The sequence below is a fragment of the Pleurodeles waltl genome, chromosome 1_1, assembly GCF_031143425.1.
Source record: "Pleurodeles waltl isolate 20211129_DDA chromosome 1_1, aPleWal1.hap1.20221129, whole genome shotgun sequence".
Classification (NCBI taxonomy): Eukaryota; Metazoa; Chordata; class Amphibia; order Caudata; family Salamandridae; genus Pleurodeles; species Pleurodeles waltl.
In genome coordinates this window covers 189,538,726-189,559,180 of record NC_090436.1, presented here as the reverse complement: position 1 = coordinate 189,559,180, position 20,455 = coordinate 189,538,726, and the positions used below count along the sequence as shown (strand labels likewise).

The 20,455-nt window shown below is 42.3% G+C and overlaps 1 protein-coding gene across 1 annotated transcript in view; it reads left to right on the top strand.

The window, feature by feature from the left end:
• The first annotated feature begins 2,089 nt into the window (after positions 1 to 2,089).
• ZFR (zinc finger RNA binding protein) overlaps positions 2,090 to 20,455 on the top strand; it is a 501,254-nt gene continuing 482,888 nt past the window's right edge. The window contains exon 1 of the mRNA XM_069233188.1: positions 2,090 to 2,242. The gene's annotated coding sequence lies outside the window, so the exon portion shown is untranslated. The remainder of the gene's footprint in view (positions 2,243 to 20,455) is intronic.

Sequence of the window (20,455 nt, the reverse complement as noted above, 5' to 3'; positions counted from 1 at the left end):
TCTCATCAGTACAGTATTTTGCATACTGCAATACTTCATCAATCGGCTCCGCTTGCCAACAAATCAAATTACTCTTAATCATCTGGCTAACTTCAGGTCTCAATCCGTCAACAAATCTGAACACAAAATGAATCATGTCTTTTGGCTCAATTGTTTCTGTCCCACTGTAATGTTTGAACGCCTGCAAAAATCTCTCATAGTATGCATGTATTGACTCCTTTGCTTCCTGAACTGTCCTGTCTATTCTCTGCCAGTCAATATTCTTGGGCAAAATTCTAGTTTTCAAAAATTCAATCACCTTATAGTAATATTTAATTACGTCAGGAGACGATGCACCTGTTGCTGGATCTCTCCGAGGTTCTCTTCTCGGACAATCTACACTTCTTCTGCACTCGACCCATAAGTCTGCTGGAACTACTATTTCTAACACGGTGTTCAAATCCTCCCACAGGCATATTGCGAGTTTCACAAACCTATCTGTTTGCTGGTACCATTCCACTGGCTTCTCTCTCAACCTGGGATAATCATTTGTAAATGACAAAACGTCACTTCTGCTCCAAGGAACATGGACAAAATTTCCTCTGAGAATCTCTCTCATTGCTAGGATTTTCACTGGATCCTCAACCTGCTGCACATTCACAGTAAGATTCGCAGAATCCCTTTTCGTTTTGTCTCTTTTCTCCACCCATCTGCCTTCCCACTTATCTAATGGTCCCCATGTTTGAATGCTCTGTATTAATTCCCTAATGTGAATTTTCATTCCGGGACTCTCATGTTCTCAAAGTCCTTTGAGTCAAACTCTATTCTGCACCTCCTCTTTAAATGCTTTGTTTTCTCAATTTCTATGTAGTATGTTTTTGCCAGGTCTGCTAATTTGTGATGTACTACTCCTGCTTTGTTGGTAATCAGTCTGCACAAATAACGTAACTTGTCTTCTCGGAATGTGTCAATTCTGTCCAACACCATTGTTCCCTCCATTACGTTTTCTGCCTCTAATCTAGGCCAGGTCAAATTTGGTACACTTCCTCCGCTGGAAACTCTTTGGGAGCTACTCAACTTCTCCAAACATTCAGTTAACTGCTGAGCTGTCAAACCCTGTAATGAGATGTTGTTATTACTTATACCAGGCACTTGCTGTAACGTTATGCTCGGAGTATTCTGGTATTACCCTGCTTGGACTGGAACCCATGTTGAATCTTCCCTGATTATTTGGAGTAGTCCTAAAAGAACTCAAATTGATTAATTGACCTGTTCCATTAAATGTCAGTCTCATGGGGGATATCATTTTTGCGCTTTCTTCGAACCTCTTGTTCTCTACGCTTGGGTTCAGAATTTTCTGCTCACTGCTCTTATTGTTTCCCTGGGCAAACAACGGTAAGACTGGACCTATGGTAACCAGTACTGACACTGCATCTGGACTTGATCAGGCATTTGGATCTCTAGGGTACATTATGCCTGTATTCTGACTTGGGAGGCAAAAATTATTACAGCCTGGCCCGCCCCTCAAATGCCCCCGCCCCACAGCTACAACCCTGAAGCTGTATTTTCTTTTCATTTGAGCTGTGTGCATTAAATTGTGTACGCAGTCACCTGTGAGTCAAACGCCAATAAAATATTTACAGTATATTTTGCTCTTTTAGCAAAGTAATTGATTCCGCCCCGACATTGGCGGACACGCCCACATTGTACTCGTGATCACAATTGCTATATATTTATTTATCCGCTTCAATTGCTGCTTTTAGCGTGTTAATGTGTTAAGCAAAAGATATGAAAGGGTCGCATATTAAACATTCTGCAGAAACAGAAATCTCATATATGCACACAAAAATGTCCAGCGCAGCATGTCAAAAGGTGTGCAACCTATTATACCAAAGGTCTCTGAAAAAGGACGGTTTGTCAAGAGTCTATATCGTAGCAGCGTTCAACTCAGTTGCCAATCACAAGATGTCCTTTTGTTTCGCGTTGTAGGCAATAGTATCAGAAAACACTGGACTCCGCGCCAACCACAATATGTCCATTATGCTCATTGGTGCTATTTCGTGACGCACCGCGTTACTATAGGCACTGAGTCAGTGACGCTAGGTGGCCCGTTCTTCTGTTGCGAAAGACGTCACTTCCGGTTATAAATTCATCTCTGCAGGCGATAACAAGAAAGGGGGAAAAAACAGGCAAGCGGAGTCCAAATTACGGGTATCAAGGGGGACCGGGTCCGCAGCAGGTGATCAGTGCAGCCTAGGAAGAGGTGAGAGCTGCGCGGCAGATACTGCGCTTGAACAACTGTACGGGGGCTAAGGTGGTCAGATTGTTGCCGTGTCCTTATTCTCCGGCGAATTCAGACCTCGACATAAGATCACTACCCGCACTCTTAGCACCTTGGATGTTACGGCCTTACTGCGGATCTCGGGCACACGGGCTGGCGCCATGTTGGAAATAATCGCCGTGCAAAATGGCGGGGGTAGGAGAATTGACCGTCTCGCAGTCTTCATACTGCCGCATCTCGAGGGAGCGATCCCTGCGGGTAGTGCTATGCCTTACCTAGTATGCTATAATCGGCAGCCTCTATAGTCTCCGGTGGAGAGAGAACCAGATGTTTAGGCTTGACTTTACAATTATCTGTTTCGTTCTTTATCCTCGACTACACCGTGGAGGTGCGTGTTTCCCGGACACAATAGTCCCCTCTTAAAATTCTTAGGCTGAGAGGCGCAGTGTGATTTGCAGCAGTGCGAGTACTAAAAGTATGGACGATCATATGGAAATGTATTGTAAAAAGTACTCCTCGCTCAGCAGCTCCCTCACCAAGGGTTTTGCAAACGGTTAGACAGACGCCCTGTAATCCTTAACCGATACGTATTTATAGGAAAATTTAGACTAGAATATTAGCTGCGGCTCCTTATTTGGGGGAAGGGGTCGGGGTGAGGAGCGTGCCATGGTCGTGGACTCAATCAAGTCTCTGTACTCTGAGGCAAATACTATTTTTGGTTTGTTTTTCTCGTGTTGAAATCCACATTTTAAAACTGCGACCTGAAAATGTTGCTTATTACACTGGTTTCTCAATAGTAGATTTAGACGAATCTAATTTGCAGAGATCTAATTTTACCAGGGATCAGCAGGTCCTCCTCAGCTGCTGTAGGAATCTCTCAAGGGAATACATTTGGGCAGATGGTACCCGGAAGCACACAATCGCGGGAGTGTGAATTTTTACCTCTTTGTGCACATTCTAACCAGCTGTGCATTCATTAAACACGACTATTCATATTGGACGTTGGTTGTAGTTCCCATCACATGCAGCCTTTGTATCTGACTAATCCAATTTCTGTTAATCTGTGAGTTTTTTTACTTGCCGCATCTTCATCATACATTGGTGGAGGGCACATCTTGGAGGATGATCGCCACTGAGTAAATCCTTCAACACTGTAAATATTCTATTCGTAAACACATGAATTGGCATTTTGCGTGATCCTCATCTACCGTTGTTCAGTTTGTTTTTGTTAAGAACCCTTTGTCACAGGCCACACTTTAGTTCAACTGACGAGTCATTAGCAGGAAAGTACCTACTCGTTGAACATATCACAAGTCTGGCCTCCCAAGAATACTTCCTTATAGCACCTTTGTAGCTTACTTTTCGCCATAAAGTGGTTTGGTGATCAGCTGCGATCCCTGCCACAAGTCCTTTTAATAAAAATTCTCAAAAGCATCTCTACCATTTTCCAGAGCAGGGCTCTACTGACAACACCCGTGACCTGCACTTATTTATATTCCGTGTAACATTGTTTATTTTGTACGTAAGACTTCCAAACACTGATTGTTTTCATCTGAACCGCTATACATAGATTGACACACAGACAACGATGAGGGCCAGTTGACCTCTTCATTAACACTAAACCCGTCATCTGTTGAGCCGGTTAGTCTCTTACTAAGGTGCCTTATCTATCTCTCTTTAGATTTGTTCATGCCGTCTGTCGAGTCCATATTCTATATTTTACGCAATGTTACCTAATCCATTCAAGATTCAAAATTAGACGTTAAACGCAATTTGTGAAAAGCACAAAGCCAGTAATATGATTCTTTTTACTAGCTGGCTTTAAACATTTACTTTCGTTCTCTTCGTATTTCTGTTTGCATAAAATATACTGAAACTAATAATTTATGGCACTGTCAGTTGATGTAACGACCCATTTAACACAATAACATTATTATATTTCTTCTTTGCGTTCAGGTTAAAAAAGTTAATACTTTGCTGGATTATGAAGTGGCGTACGTGGCTCTGGCTCTGTTTTTAGAAGCTGTTTAGGGTAATCGTTATTTTTGATAATCGTTACCTATGGTGAATCGGGGCCTCATTGATGCCCATAGCGAGAATGAATTTGAATTGCAAGGTTGTCTTTAGATTGCTGCACAAATATTTTCTTCTTCTTGGTTGTGGTATTTCTTCTAAATGTGGTGTCTCAAACGGCTTTTGCTAAATTTGTTATATTCTTTCATAGCATATTCGTTTCTTGGCGAAATATGAATTTCGACATTTCTGTACTATGTTCTTTATGCACTGGTTTAGGATGTACCTTTCCACATTCGTTCCGAAAGTCTGAGGTTGTGAATTGGGCCTTCAAGATTGAAATAGTGTTGGGCTAAACGAATTTGCTACTTGTCCGGTTTCTCATATGGCCTTGTAGCAGAGCGTGCTTTATACCACATACTAGAGTACTTAATTTAAGGTTTTAGTTTTGATAGCCTAATTAAAGATTGCTCCACATAGGTTTGGGTACTGATAGAATGGCCATTTCTTTTGATGTAGATTGGCTTTATGAGTAGTTTTCCCATTACATAAGATTCTTGTTGAGTGTTGCCTAGATTAGAAACTTTCAGAAATCTTTTTAAGCGCACATTTCCAAATATATATGTGTTTAAACAGCTGATGCTTGTGTTTATTTTGACGTCTCCAAGATGGAACTGTCTCAGCTGATGTAGTCACTGAAGAACAAATTTATATTTCCACTTAATCCTTAAAGCTTCTGTTTTCCATTAGTATTCGCAGAGTTTGAGTTTATGAATTTGTAAAGCGCGTAGCTACCCTGGGGCGTCCAAGCGCTGAGATACGTGAAAGCTCCCAGGGAGGAAAAAGAGAGAAGAAGAGCAAAATTAAGGCAAGGAATTAGCAGCAAAAATAATTGTTTTCAGCTTCTTCCTAAATAGACGTTCGGAAGATTCATGTCGAAGTGCTAACGGAAGGGACTTCCATAGCCGAGCAGCTCTCACCGTGAAGGAGTTACCTCCCCAGGATCTCTTAAATCGTGCTATGTGGACTTGCCGTGAGGTAGATGAACACAGCAGTCTAGCGGGGGCATATATAGAGAGATGGTGTCTAAGCAAAAAGGGACCCCCATCATGTAGGGCTTTATGGATCGGACATAAGGATTTAAATTGAATACGTTGTTTTATAGGCAACCAGTGGAGTGCTGCAAGTGATGGCTTCGCAGACAAATGCCTAGGTGAATTAGTAAGCAGTTTGGCTGCGGCATCCTGTACGACTTGGAGTTTCCTTATCACGTAGTATGGAGAACTAATGAACAAAGAATTGCCGTAGTCAAGGCGAGAAAGAATCAGCGCCCGAACGAGGATTCTTTTAGCTATGGGTGGTAGAAGATTCAGAATCTTCCTAAGAGATCTCAAAAGGCCAAAGCACATAGATGAGACCTTTTTAGACTGGATCTCCATAGTTAGACGGGGCTCAAGCCAAAAACCAAGGCTCTTGATGTGTGTCTTAGGAGGGGGAAGGCTACTGAAGACCTCTGAATAAGAAGTTAGAGGAAAGACAGGAGGGCCATTAACCACAATCATTACCTCAGATTTTCCGTCGTTAAATTTCAGTTTAGATAGGGTCATCCAGTTGGCAATGTCTGCCAAATAGCAAGAGAGGCTGGCGGAGGAGGAATGCCCAGTCCTGGAAAGGGATACTACTAACTGAGTATCGTCAGTATAGGTGACCATGGAGAGGTTATGGGGGAACCACCTTAGCTAAGGAAGATAAATAAATATTAAAAAGAGTCGGGCTCAGAGAAGAGCCCTGAGGAACTCCACAGGTCAAAGGATAGATACCTGAAGAAAAAAAAACGGTCTAAAACTTGAAAAGATCTTCCTGTAAGGAAAGAGGAAAGCCACGAGAGAGCAATGCCTCCTATCACCATCTTAGAGAGTCTGTGACAGAGGAGGTTATGGTCAACAGTATCAAATGCTGCATTGCCTATGTCGAAGTACGTTGCTCACTTACTTGCACCATCTCACAGTTCCATGTGAGAAATCCCAGTCAAAAGACAGCTGGTAATGTGACCTATGCAAGGTGACCTTAAGAGAAATAACATGTTTAACTGAAATACGGATACCACAAAATAGATTTGAGATGAATCAAAAAGTCATTTTCGAAGACTTTCATTGTGAAAGAACCATTTAAAAATAAATAGCCAAAACTTTGATTCAGAGCTTAGGAAAGCACTGCTCTGATAACTGGCAAAAACAGTACATGTGATTTTAACTGAGGCATGAGTCGTTAAGATGACAGACCACAAGAAAGACATTATTGAAAGTACTTAGTCAAACGAAAGGAGTGGCAAGTATATAATCTCTCTCTTTCTCTTTCTCTCTCTCTCTCTCTCTCTCTATATATATATATATATATATATATATATATATATATATATATATATATATATATATATATATATATATATATATATATATACATACATACACACACTGGAATTATGCATTGCTGCAGTATTTTGTACATAATTATAGTTTTGCTGCAATTGCAATATAATCAATATGTGCTGCCTAATAACAGATTTGACCAAAACATGCCTCTGTTTCTAGCTGAGTCAAAGTAAAATTTACTAAAAATGCTGTCCCTAATGTTTTTGCACATTGGAAGGCCCTTTGCAAAGGGTGACTGGTCACCTTTAGGTTGCTGAATGCTGTACTTGCATGTTAAAATGCTACTGAGGTGAAACCTTTGCCTAGACAGTGTTAACTTGTAACAAGCATTGGCACGCCAGTAGGTCACACTTTTATGATGTATTGGCTTCGTCAGTGGTTTTTAGCAATACTGTAAAGCACCCCTAATATTGTGCAGCATGGCTCAAGAAGAGGGAAAAAAGCTTAGCACGTGTCACCTCTGTCATTTTGTAGATTAATTTCTTTGTTTATTTTGGAACACTGGTGGGGTAGAAACAGCACAGAGGGTGTGGGTGGGAAGCAATACAGAGGACAAGGGTGGGGTCAGAGAAAAGCAAACTGATAAGAGTGCCATGTGAAGTGTTAGGGAGAAAAGCAAATAGGTAAAAGAGCACAACATGGAGCCGCAGGAGAAGCACAAAGCACACAGGCCAGAAATCAACTTGGGCGAGAGGCACATGAGGGAAAGCACATAAAAAATGATGGGGAGAATCACACGTGCAAGTGAATAACACACAGCATACGGCGGGAGAGAAGCGTACAAGGAGATGGCTGGAAAACATGTGCAATGTTGTGGAGTTCTTGAGACAAAATAAGTACTTCCCTAAGAGTGAGCAGTGCAAGGACACAAGTAAATTGGAAATGAACTGTGGAGGGACAAAACGCATGAGAGGCACAGCAAGCCATTTAACAAGAAGCAGACAAATTTGAGGGGCAGTAAAGATAAGCAATGGGCAGACTGCATGCCCTTTATGTTCCTGGTAAGCTCACAATATGCATTTCACATCCAGGCAGCTTCACTATATAGTATGATCCCCTAAAAATGACAAAATAGTGAAGTAATACTTTGAGAAATTAGGGTGTTGGTTGAAGGGAATGAAACGTTCCCAAGCAACAGCCACAGTCCTTGTCAGGGTGACCCACAAAAAGTCATTAAATTAAGTAGTGCTTAAGCTTGTAGTAGCTTGGCACAGAAGTAGTCAGACTTAACTTGGGGACAATGTGTAAGAATTTTTGCAGCGCACAAATGTAATAAAGTGAGAAACCAACACAAGTAAAATCCCACACTGATTTGGAAAAATAGAGTACATTTCAACAAAATGTTTGACACCAAAGCAACAGAAATCCAATCACTAGAACTTGATGTTATGAATTTCTAAAGTTTAAGGTAAAAATAGGTGCCAAAAAGATCAAAGTGCCAACTGTGGACATCTAATTGTGCAAGGCTGGTGCAAAGTCGAAAGTTATAGCTGTAATGGTACACGGTTCGGATACACAAAGAGGATTGGGCCCAGTCTCTGCTTACTTTTTGACTTGAAAGAAAAATGTCTGAGAAGGTAAAGTTCCATGGAGCAAGGCAACCAGCAGTGTCTGATTAGAAGGCGTCCTCGCTGGGCTGCCGCTGGACAAAGTTGCAATGAACGTTTCTTAACGGTCTATTTGGTTGGAAATTTCCCAAGTTTTTTTATTTGGGCTATCAGGGCACCACTCGGATAGTCAAGACTCACTCAGGCTGAGTCCACGCACAGGTTCAAGATTGTTGGAGCCTGAGACCGATCAGTAGGCCAGCCAACTAGCCCTTGGAGTCACTGTGGAACTCCAGGTTTCAAAGGAGGTCCCAAACAGCAGGTCAGTCCTTTGAGGGCACAGGGCAGGCTTCAGGTGGCAGGGTAGGGCTCTTGATGCTGCAGGTCAGTCACCTTAAGTACACAGCAGGCCACAGTGGTGTGAGCTGAGGCAGTGTTTTTGAAGTGCAGGAGGTGCTTTGCACAGATCTGCTCCCCCTCCCACACCCCAATCCTGCATTGGAATGACCCATCCTGCTAATACCTAGTCCCTGTTGTGTGGCTGTCTGGGAAGAATACCAAGAGTGGCTGCAGTGAATGAGTGTGAGGGGTGTTGCCCTGCCACCCTAGATAGAAACAAAAGAATGAGGAAAAACACCAAGCAGCTGGAGACAAACTTCATTTCCTGCTCGGTGATAAAACAAGATGAAAAGGTGAATTTTCTTTGGGCTGGGGATATTGGGTTGCAGGGATGGCCTTTTCCACAAGCACTGGCTGGATGAGACTTCCCTTGTCCTGGAGTCATAAGCTAAGACAGTGATGACACTGTAGTGGGTGTGGCGAGTTTTATTGTGAGGCATAGGGTTGAGTTTGAGGCGTTAATAACAGCTGAGGGCAGGATCACAAGATTATATTAAACAAAATGGACAGGGCAGGTCAAGGAGTACAACGTTGGAGTGGGTGTGGTGTCCGTGACCTCTGCCACCTAGCACCTGATGCTGCTGCTTGTTGCCCACTATTGATAAGCAATTGCGGCGTGGAGGAGGAGTTCATCAGACTCCTAGGTGAATTAAGCCGATATCACGTGGGTTTAGAGTTACAGTATTTTTCCAGGGCACACAGTTCGGAAGTTGCAGTTAAGGCTAGGGAGCAACTCTATCACTTTTGAAGCCTCGTCTCTCTCTTTCTTTTTGTTGGAGCTTAGCTTAAAGAAATCTGCAATTTGTCTTGTCGTCATTCGCTGGTGTCCGTCAGTTCTGCCCTTGTCCTCGCTGGTTTTTACATGGAGAAACAGAACAGTTTTAACATGCCTGGTCCAGGACAGCAAGCCTATACCAGCCATTGGAATCTAACTTTTCTTTGTGGCTGACTGCTGCCCAGGCTGGACTCCCATCTCTTCCCCCTGGAAATGTGGGCAGTATACTGCTCACGTGGGGTAGTCTCATACTGGACTGGGGTTGAGAGCTACAAAAGGATGGGAGGCCTTTCGGAGGAAGGGGCCAGTGGTAACTGCACACTATACAGAATGCACTAGAGGCGCGCAAATATAACCATGAAAGTCTGCGTCTTTCTTGCCGAACACATGGCCTACAGCGGTGTAGATCATGTCTTCTGCAGGGAAGATTCAGACGTTCATTCATCTGTGGCTCTTTAAAATAGAGCACCAAATCGGTTAATACAAATCCCTACAGACGAAAGGCCAGGGAATAATGTTGGGAGGCTTTCTGAGGAGCACTACGGACCAGGAGCAAAAGGAAAGCATTGCATTCTACAGTTCTCAATACGTGAGGTGCATGCTTCTTAGGGGCTCAGTGCCCGACCTCAACCTGTTTGCCAGTTACACATGACTGGCAGAAGTGTGTGCAGGGGTCAGCATTATATTAGCAGTTTGAGTGGGTCTTAGTTCACACTCAAGTATACTGAAACAAAAGCCAAAGCTCTGGTTACAATAGATTTAGAAGGCCAATCCTCTTGTGAATTGACCTTGGCCACTTACAGCAATTGTTCTTTGTCTTCATAAGATAGAAAGTGCACTTTTGGTTTAGGGCAGGGGCATTGTTATTAATAGTGATGCTGGTGAAGTAGCTCCGGGGCCCATTGCTTTGAAAATATTTTACTACCAAAATAGGGGGTGGGGGTCCTTATTCTTTGCTTGCAATAATACCCATGTAACAAATGCTACTCTACTGCTGTGCTGCTTGATTCCCATGAGGGGGATTTGAGAGAGTGTAAGCAACCGTAGAGCAAAGTAAACCGAAGAACTTCACATGCATTAAGACAACCCTCAGTGCAACCTTCCAAATACACAGGACCGGGACAGAGCAACTCTTTAGAATGTTGCAAAATCAGACATTCTACATAAACAGGGCAGGCACAGAGTATACTGCATGCATTATGACGTTGTGCAGTAGACCTTCCAAATACACGGGGGCAGGGAGTAGAAGCAACACTAAATTGCTCCTAATGTTTTCTTGACACTTGTGTTTTGAAATGCCCCGTTTAGATCTCCCTTTGGTTACAAAAATTTGTTGTAAATGTAGGCAGTAAAATCCGCCATTCAGGGTCAGACTGGCTTACATGGCCATCGGGCAGTTCCAGTTGGGCTGGTCTGACTGGTCAGTGTGTGGGGCTTTTTTTTCCCGTGGGCCTGTATTATGGTCTGTTGGGCCAATTTGACTGTTTGTTTCGCTGATATTAAAACAAACACCACCTGCAGCAAAGCAGAAATGCATGCAGCCTTCGATACCTTGCAAAACACTTCTACAGCGTGTCTTTCAGGCTCAAACCTGCCCACTATGCAAACAGGGGTCACTTTTTAAGCGATCTAATTCACTAAAGGGGGCACTTTTATTTTGGTGCCTGGCCTATTCTGCTGCCATTCATATCAATTTTTTTCAGAAACTTCTTGGACACCAAACATTACATTTCTACCTGCTCCCAAACAAGTTATCACTTATTAAGTATAATAACAAGGTAGCTGTTGTCCTATGGGAGAAGTAAGCCTCACAGAAGTGAAAAACTTTTTTTTTTTTATTACTAAGAGGACATGTAAAGTTATTAAAGTGACATTTCTAACTTTTTAAATACAATGCACCCTGCCCTGTGGGCTGTTTAGGGCCAACTGTAGGGTGACTTAATTGTATTAAACATGGGGATTTTATGCCTGGCAAGTGGTTCATTTTGCCAAGACTCATTGGCAGTTTTTCACTGCATGTAGGCTGCTATGGCAGGCTGGGACATGATTAAAGGGGCTACTGAAATTGGTGGCACAATAACTACTGCAGGCCCATTAGTATCATTTAATTTTTCTACCATTGGGTATATGGTGTACCACTTTACTTGTGCGTTATAAGTAAATAAAATATGTTAATCAGGTGTAAGCTGTTTTTTTTTTTTTTTTTTTTTAACCAGGTTTTATGAGGTGAGTGCAAGTGGTCTGTGCTCTTTACCCCTGCTAACCAGTGCTACAGTCCTGAGTCCAGTAAAAGCAAATTCGGCATACCCGGAAGGGAAAAGGCAAAATGTTTGGGGATGACCCTGCTGAGAGGGCCAAGTCTAACTAATACTGTTAAAAAATGTGTCCCCATGGCACCGTATAATTTGCCTTTTCTTGCTGCATAATTTAGCTAATATACCTGCATAGTTTGATCCTCCCTGACACATAATTCCATTGTCCACATATAATAGTGAAAAATAAAGAAGAATAAATGACATGGAAGATATGGAGATTATCACTTTCCAAGATGCATTATTGTTATGCTTAACCAAACTGTCCACCTGGGAGAAACCCTTGGGTTCCCCGGTTACATTGATTTACCGGAGATGAATACTACTGCAAACTGCTACATGAGGTCTTTACTCGGTTTGGCCTTTTTCCCTGCGGCGGGGGAGGTGGGGGCGAGGGTTTGTTGTGGTGTGTGGGTTTTTTATTTATTTATTTTAGCTGAAGGTAATATTTCTGCATTTCTTTTCACTTGCTACCCCTCGGATATGTGAGAAATGAGGAAGAATAACGTGCTTTGGTGTGTAGCACAAATTGAGAACCTAACAGCCCTTAATTATTTAATTTTGTCATCGCTCATTTAACACAATACATATTTACACGTGTGTGTTTTTTTTGTTTGTTTTTTTTCCTCCCCCCCCCCCCCCCCCCCCCCCCCCGGTATCGTACTATTAAAGAGCTGGATTGCGTTGGTTGTCTTGTCTATATACTGCGTAGCTTTAGCCATTTAGTCTGACAGGTGCAACATGTACTTTTGTTTCAGCGCTATGGATAATGATGTCAACACGTATTCTTGGGTTATACACCCAGACTTGGTCTAAAGGTTCAACACAACTATTTTATCATCACTTTGACATAATTGACCGCGTGTCTGGAAAGTAGAAAAATAATAAACACGCTCCAAAATGGTTGCAAACTAAAAAGCATGCAACCATCCTTTCTTATTATTTGTTAATGTTTGCATATTTTCCCCTTGTTAATAAAAGGTTTTTATCTCAATAGTAGAAAGCATGTAATAAAATCAGCTTATAAGCATGCACACAATTTCACCAACTCAACTATCTGGTATGACGGAACCTCACCGTCGCGCTCATTTCTACACGTCTTTTATTGTGCCTGGTGGATGATTGTATGTAAACCTATGAGCTCACAATATTCCTCTGCTCATCAATTTTTTTATGACCGTTTCTCCCATTCAGTTGCATGGAATCAAATATAATTTACTAGTCATGTGTTGTGCAGCTAAAGCTGGTTTGAGGTCCCTATACTGTTGCAGTGTCTACCAAAGTTTTATATATTTATAGTTGGGTTTTAAGTATGGATTAATGTTTATTTAGAACCGCTTATAAGGTACTTTCATTCCTGATGTGTTTGCGGCATCTTTTAATTTGTTTACACGTTGGTTCTCAACAAAGTCTGGAAAAATATGAACCACAGCATAATTTCTGGCATTTTGCTTTACACTTATGCGAAATGCTCAAAATGTCATTTTGCCAGGACCCTTAATTGAGTTTTTGCTTGGATAAAGTATATTGCGGGAGCATGGAAACGACACAAACAGACAGAACACGTATGGCAGTTCATGCAGTACCCTGAACTGTCTGCCCTGTCTCACGATATGACTGCTCCTGCCCAGCCTAGCCCTTCTTCTTCCCATAGCGTCTATGCTGCTTTGCTAATTTCCACATACCCAGTATTTCTTGATGCTGCCCCATTGCTTTTGATTGAGCTCCACCTGTGTTCCCGTGTACAAACAGCAGAGCACACCCAGTGTTGTTCCCCCTCATTTGGCTCCCTCCACATGCACCCAGTGCTCACCTAATGCCAACATGTATTCTCTGGCTCTGTCTTGCTCTTCTCTTCCTCCATTACTGCCGCTACCACCATGCCCACACTAACTTAACCACTGTTACAACCACCATTAAACCATGAAAAACATATTTTTTTACCAACACTTCCGTTTCTGCTTCCACCACCACTGTCTGTACATAATCTTGTGACCGAGCAATTCAACGTATTATATATTCTTGTCCCAGGGTCATCTGTAAAAGGCCTTAATAGTTTTAACCGCTTGGCTAGTTGGCAGTCAGATGTTTTTTTTTTTTTTTAATGAATTTGGCAGATGTTCAAGATTTATTACAAGTGGGCCTCCACCATTCATCCTCTCCACTGTTGGTGTGCAGCTTTGAACATGAGAATATTTCGTTTGCATAATTTTTTCCATTTCAGCTTAAAATTCGGCCTTTTCTGAAGGAGTAAAGGGACGCACATATATTGATGTATATTGTATTTTTTTTTTTTTTGTGCCAGGGTTAGTTCTGCTTTACTACTTTATGTGGATGTGACTGGAAAGAAACTTGCAAAATGTGCTGCTGCAGTTGCTCTGAGATGTTATTGTTTAGGAAAATGGATTTATTGCTTTCTATCCCAATATTCAGTTTTGTGAAGGATGAGAGTTGTTGTGAAGTTACTGAAGTCAAATATTGGTGGCAGGTGAGGTGGTGGCTGAATTAAATCTGGAGAGGTTATCTTAGATTCCCAGCATTGGCATTTTCGATCCTTCCTCTGTGCCACCGAGGATTTGTAAAAAACTGCAGTCTCTGAAATGTCTCTTAAGAGGAATGTCTCCGTCCTGGCATTTGCCTTCTGTCTTTGAATGTTTCTGACTTTCATTACTTGACTGCCTCTGTTTCGGAGTATGATTTTTCTTTTGTTAAGAGACTTGGTTCAAGGAAAGCCCTACTGTACTGGTATTTACTTAAGTGGATAGACCTTCATTCAACACCACTGACCGTTCTTCAGGTGTCCTTTGTCGTCTTTCTAACTATTTCTAAGTCCGTTATTTCTATTCCTCTTGTGTAGCTTGTAACAGGTTAGCTCAGTGAACTTTTGTCCTGAAAAATGTTGAAATGGTTATGACTTACATTTCTGAATCGCATCTGTAAGGTGTAGATAAGTAAAGGGAAGAGCTTCTATGATTGCTTCAAGCAGATTTGTTGTGTTTACAATTTAGTTATCCCAAGCACTATTTCTTGTGGCTGATGATTTTAATATTCCTTTTTCATCATATCAATAATTTTCTATTCTGTTTATGAATTAATTGCATGTTTGTATGTGCACCCCAGTTTAGGTTTCTAATTTTGAGGAGCTTTTTAAGTGTGAGGGTAATGATTACTGGCTTTTGTGTGGTAAAATTAGGTTCTCATCTAATGTGGTAGAAACTTTACTTATCCCAGCTGTGTTACTGTAACATCTGTCCCCTGTATTGGGTGAGTCTTATGTTTAAGTGAAGTCAGTTTCAAAAGTAATGCTCCATTAATGTCTGAGCTCAATTACCCCCAAGAATATGCTTGCATGGTGTGGCTCATTTATTATTGGTACAGTATTTATTACAGCAGTGTTGATTTGAATATTGAATGATACTGAAACAAGTTTAAAAAAAAAATCTTATTTGATTCACAGCAGATGTTAGAAATAGATATAATATGCGGGACATTGAATGGCTGTGTAAGTTGGAACATGAATTTATATTTGAGATTGCATATCATGATTTTAAAAAGGCAGTTTAATCTTTTGAAAGAAAATAAATCCTTATTTTCAGAGTTACTATCTGTTAGAAATAGGGTTTTTGGTTGGCAGTTAGGTTACCCTCTGTCCAAGCAAAAACCCTCACTCTAGTCAGGGTAAGTCACACACAATCCAAACTATCCTGTGCCCACCCTCTGGTAGCTTGGTACTGAGCAGTCTGGCTTAATTTAGCAGGCAATGTGTAAAGTATTTGTGCAATAAATCATACAATAACACAATATAGCACCACAAAAATACACCACACAGTGTTTAGAAAAATATATACTATTTATCTGGATGATTGCAGGTCAAAACGAATAAATATGCAAGGTGAAATTGTAGAGATCACTGAAAAGTGATATTAAGTGTCTTAAGTCTTTAAAAAGCAAACAAAGTCTCTTTCAAGCACAAAGTACCTGGTTTAAAGTGGAAAATCTGCGCAAATGGCCGCAGAAGAAAAGATACGTGGAAAAATGGTGTGTGCGTCAATTTCTCCCCTGCGCACACGGACTTGCGTCATTATTTTTCACGCGGGGAAGTCGTGCGTTGTTTTCCGGCGCGCAGGCAGTCTCTTTCTGTGGTTCGCGGGATTACCAGATGTCCCGGGGTGCGTGGATTCCTTGCGAGGCCGTGCGTCGAAGTTCCGGCCGTCCCGAAGGCGTTGCGTCGTTGTGTGGCGATTTTCTCGCCACGGAGCAAGCTGTGCGTAAATTTTCGGCGCACAAAGAGTCCAAATAAAAAAGAGAAGTCTTTTTGGACCTGAGACTTCAGGGAACAGGAGGCAAGCTCTATCCAAGCCCTTGGAGAGCACTTTTACAGCCAGACAAGGGTTCAGCAAGGCAGCAGGCCAACAGCAAGGCAGCAGTCCTTTTGTAGAAAGCAAACAGGTGAGTCCTTTGAGCAGCCAGGCAGTTCTTCTTGGCAGGATGTAGTTTCTGGTTCAGGTTTCTTCTCCAGCAAGTGTCTGAGGTGGTAGGGCAGAGGCCCTGTTTTATACCCAAATGTGCCTTTGAAGTGGGGGAGACTTCAAAGAGTGGCTAAGAAGTGCACCAGGTCCCCTTTCAGTTCAATCCTGTCTGCCAGGGTCCCAGTAGGGGGTGTGGCAGTCCTTTGTGTCAGAGCAGGCCCTCCACCCTCCCAGCCCAGGAAGACCCATTCAAAATGCAGATGTATGCAAGTGAGGCTGAGTACCCTGTGTTTGGGGTGTGTCTGAGTGAATGCACAAGGAGCTGTCAACTAAACCTAGCCAGACGTGGATTGTAAGGCACAGAAAGATTTAAGTGCAGAGAAATGCTCACTGTCTAAAAGTGGCATTCCTAAAATAGTAATATTAAATCCAACTTCACCAGTCAGCAGGATTTTGTATTACCATTCTGGCCATACTAAATATGACCTTCCTACTCCCTTCAGATCAGCAGCTGCCACTTCAACAATGTGTGAGGGCAGCCCCAATGTTAGCCTATGAAGGGAGCAGGCCTCACAGTAGTGTAAAAACGAATTTAGGAGTTTTACACTATCAGGACATGTAAACTACACAGGTACATGTCCTGCCTTTTACCCACACAGCACCCTGCTCTAGGGGTTACCTAGGGCACACATTAGAGGTGACTTATGTGTAGAAAAAGGGGAGCTTGAGGCTTGGCAAGTACTTTTAAATGCCAAGTCGAAGTGGCAGTGAAACTGCACACACAGGCCTTGCAATGGCAGGCCTGGGACAAGGTAAAGGGGCTACTTGAGTTGGTGGCACAACCAGTGCTGCAGGCCCACTAGTAGCATTTAATCTACAGGCCCACTAGTAGCATTTAATCTACAGGCCCTAGGCACATACAGTGCACATTACTAGGGACTTATAAGTATATTAAATAGTCCAATTGGGTATGATCCAAAGTTACCATGTTTAAAGGGAGAGAGCATATGCACTTTAGCACTGGTTAGCAGTGGTAAAGTGTGCAGAGTCTAAGAGCCAGCAAAAACAGTGTCTAAAAAGTGGAGGGAGACAGGCAAAAAGTTAGGGGTGACCACCCTAAAGCATGTCAAGTCTAACACTATCACACACAATTGTGTGTGCTAAAGAGAAGGTTGACCAGCCAGTATATTCACCCAAACAACAAAACTCACCAACGCTGACTACGTCTCTATACAAGGTTATGAGACGCTCATCAACATATGTGACCCTACACCAACTTCCTCCTGTAACTTCCTTCTTCTTTACAGACCTCTTTTATTAAAGAGAACCAACCTAGACCCGCATGAGATGGACCTTTCCAACAGAAACTAATAGAGCAGCATTTGCCCAGATGTCACAGTTCATTGAAAATAACTCAGTACTTTCAGACTCCCAAGCAGGATTCCACCTGGGAAGAATCTTCCCTCATTGCCATCTCGGATGATCTTAAAACCACAGTAGACCGCAACAGGGTCGCTGCACTACCTCTGTTGGACCTTTCAGCTTCTTTCGACACATTTGACCATGACACTCTAATGCAAAAACTCTGTGAAGCCGGCTTAGAGGGAACTGCTCTTGACGGGATCACATCTACCTTCAAAACAGAACCAATGTTATTCATCCCCCCTCCCCTCCCCTTGTCATCCAAACCGTACTTCACAAAATCCAGGTTCCCTTAAAGCTCGATTATTTAACCCATGCTTTTCAACATCTACATGAGTTTGTTACCGATCAATTAATTTCAGCTCACGTGCTATTACTATGCAGATGACACTCAGAGATACTCCTTAAAATGGAAAGCTATCAAGATATTGGAAACTCAGAAACCTTCAGTTAACTCAGAGCCGTTTATCAGTAAATGAAGTGGAGCCATCTCAATTTGAATGCTTCCAAAACTGAAGAATTACTCGCATATGGTAATTGGAACAATTATATCCCACTTTGCGTCTGGCCTATCTGGGACCACCTCCTATAGTATCTAAGGAAGTAAGAAACCTTACTATGGACTCCAAGTTATCAATGAATGCCTATGTGGACAAATTAGCAAGATCAAGCTTCATTACAAGGAAACTGTGATGCGTCTTCCCTCCCCTGCGATTTTCTCACAAGGTCCAGGCTACTCTTGTACTATCTAAACTGGATTACGCCAATGGCCTCTACCATGGATTATCTTTATCAACTATGAAAAGACTACTACTGATTCAGATCTCTGCTGCCAGACTACTCAGACTTGTAAAGCCACAAACCTGCATCTTCCTTTCCTGGAGGGCCCTACATTGTTTGCAGGTTGCCAGAAGATCCACCTTCAAGCTGCTTTGTATTACCCACAAAGCAATACATGGGACAGGACCGCTTTTTATCAGGAATAAAATCACCAAATACGTTCAACAAAGAAACCTCTGCTCAAGATCCCACCATACAAGGGGAAAAACATAGGTGGTGCATTTTTCTCTGTTCAAGCATCCAAAATATGTAAGGAATTCGTTACTCCCAACATAGGAGCCACAGCTAACTATCGTATCTTCAGAAGACTACTCAAGAATTGGCTCTTTTCTACCTAAGCACCATACTCAGACTAATGTACAACTTATCCCTGTAAATATAAACATGTATAATTTGATTATATGTATCTAGGTGTGTATTCCTTTGTACAAATATGTATAAGAACTATGATTTTTAAAACTATATAGATATGCTTTAGGTCTGCTTAAAAATGTATGTATTAGGGTTAAATATATGCATATATATTCCATGCTTAACATGTACATAGGTCACTGTATAGTTTCCATATGTTGTTTGATTAGATTAAGGGTCGCCAACCTTTTCTTTAGCGAAAGCTACTTCTGATCAGGGAGTCATCATGAGCTACCGAAGGGTAAACAACTCTCACATTATTACCAGACACCCCCATGCCAAACTAACTTGACGTTAAGCCTAATTTTCATAGAGCCAACTATGGTTTAAACTAGGGGCAGTATGACAGGACTGCCACGTGTGTCAGAGAAAGTGTGGTCTTTGGGGATGTATCAAAATGTGTGCATATGAATGGGATATATGTGTTTGGGTAACTGAGAGCCGATGTCATATATACTTGTGGCACAGGTCATATCTTAAGCCATATTTGGCACCATTACAAGTATAACACAAACATACACCCATGTTTTTAAAAGGGAGAAATTTAAAGTGCAAAAATTTTCATAACGTGTGTAGGAAGTTGGCTCTGTATGTGCTATTTCAAAGTAAGGAATAGCATGCACAGAGTCCAAGGGTTCCCCTTAGAGGTAAAATAGTGGTAAAAAGAGATAATACTAATGCTCTATTTTGTGGTAGTGTGGTCGAGCAGTAGGCTTATCCAAGGAGTAGTGTTAAGCATTTGTTGTACATACACATAGACAATAAATGAGGTACACACACTCGAGACAAATCCAGCCAATAGGTTTTGTTATAGAAACATATCTTTTCTTAGTTTATTTTAAGAACCACAGGTTCAAATTTAACATGTAATATCTTGTTTGAAAGGTATTGCAGGTAAGTACATTAGGAACTTTGAATCATTTCAATTGCATGTATACTTTTCAAGTTATTCACAAATAGCTATTTCAAAAGTGGACACAGTGCAATTTTCACAGTTCCTGGGGGAGGTAAGTTTTTGTTAGTTTTACCAGGTAAGTAAGACACTTACAGGGTTCAGTTCTTGGTCCAAGGTAGCCCACCGTTGGGGGTTCAGAGCAACCCCAAAGTCACCACACCAGCAGCTCAGGGCCGGTCAGGTGCAGAGTTCAAAGTGGTGCCCAAAACGCATAGGCTTCAATGGAGAGAAGGGGGTGCCCCGGTTCCAGTCTGCCAGCAGGTAAGTACCCGCGTCTTCGGAGGGCAGACCAGGGGGGTTTTGTAGGGCACCGGGGGGGACACAAGCCCACACAGAAATTTCACCCTCAGCGGCGCGGGGGCGGCCGGGTGCAGGGTTAGAACAAGCGTCGGGTTCGCAATGGAAGTCAATAAGAGATCAAGGGATCTCTTCAGCGCTGCAGGCAGGCAAGGGGGGGCTTCCTCGGGGAAACCTCCACTTGGGCAAGGGAGAGGGACTCCTGGGGGTCACTTCTGCAGTGAAAGTCCGGTCCTTCAGGTCCTGGGGGCTGCGGGTGCAGGGTCTTTTCCAGGTGTCGGGACTTAGGTTTCAGAGAGTCGCGGTCAGGGGAAGCCTCGGGA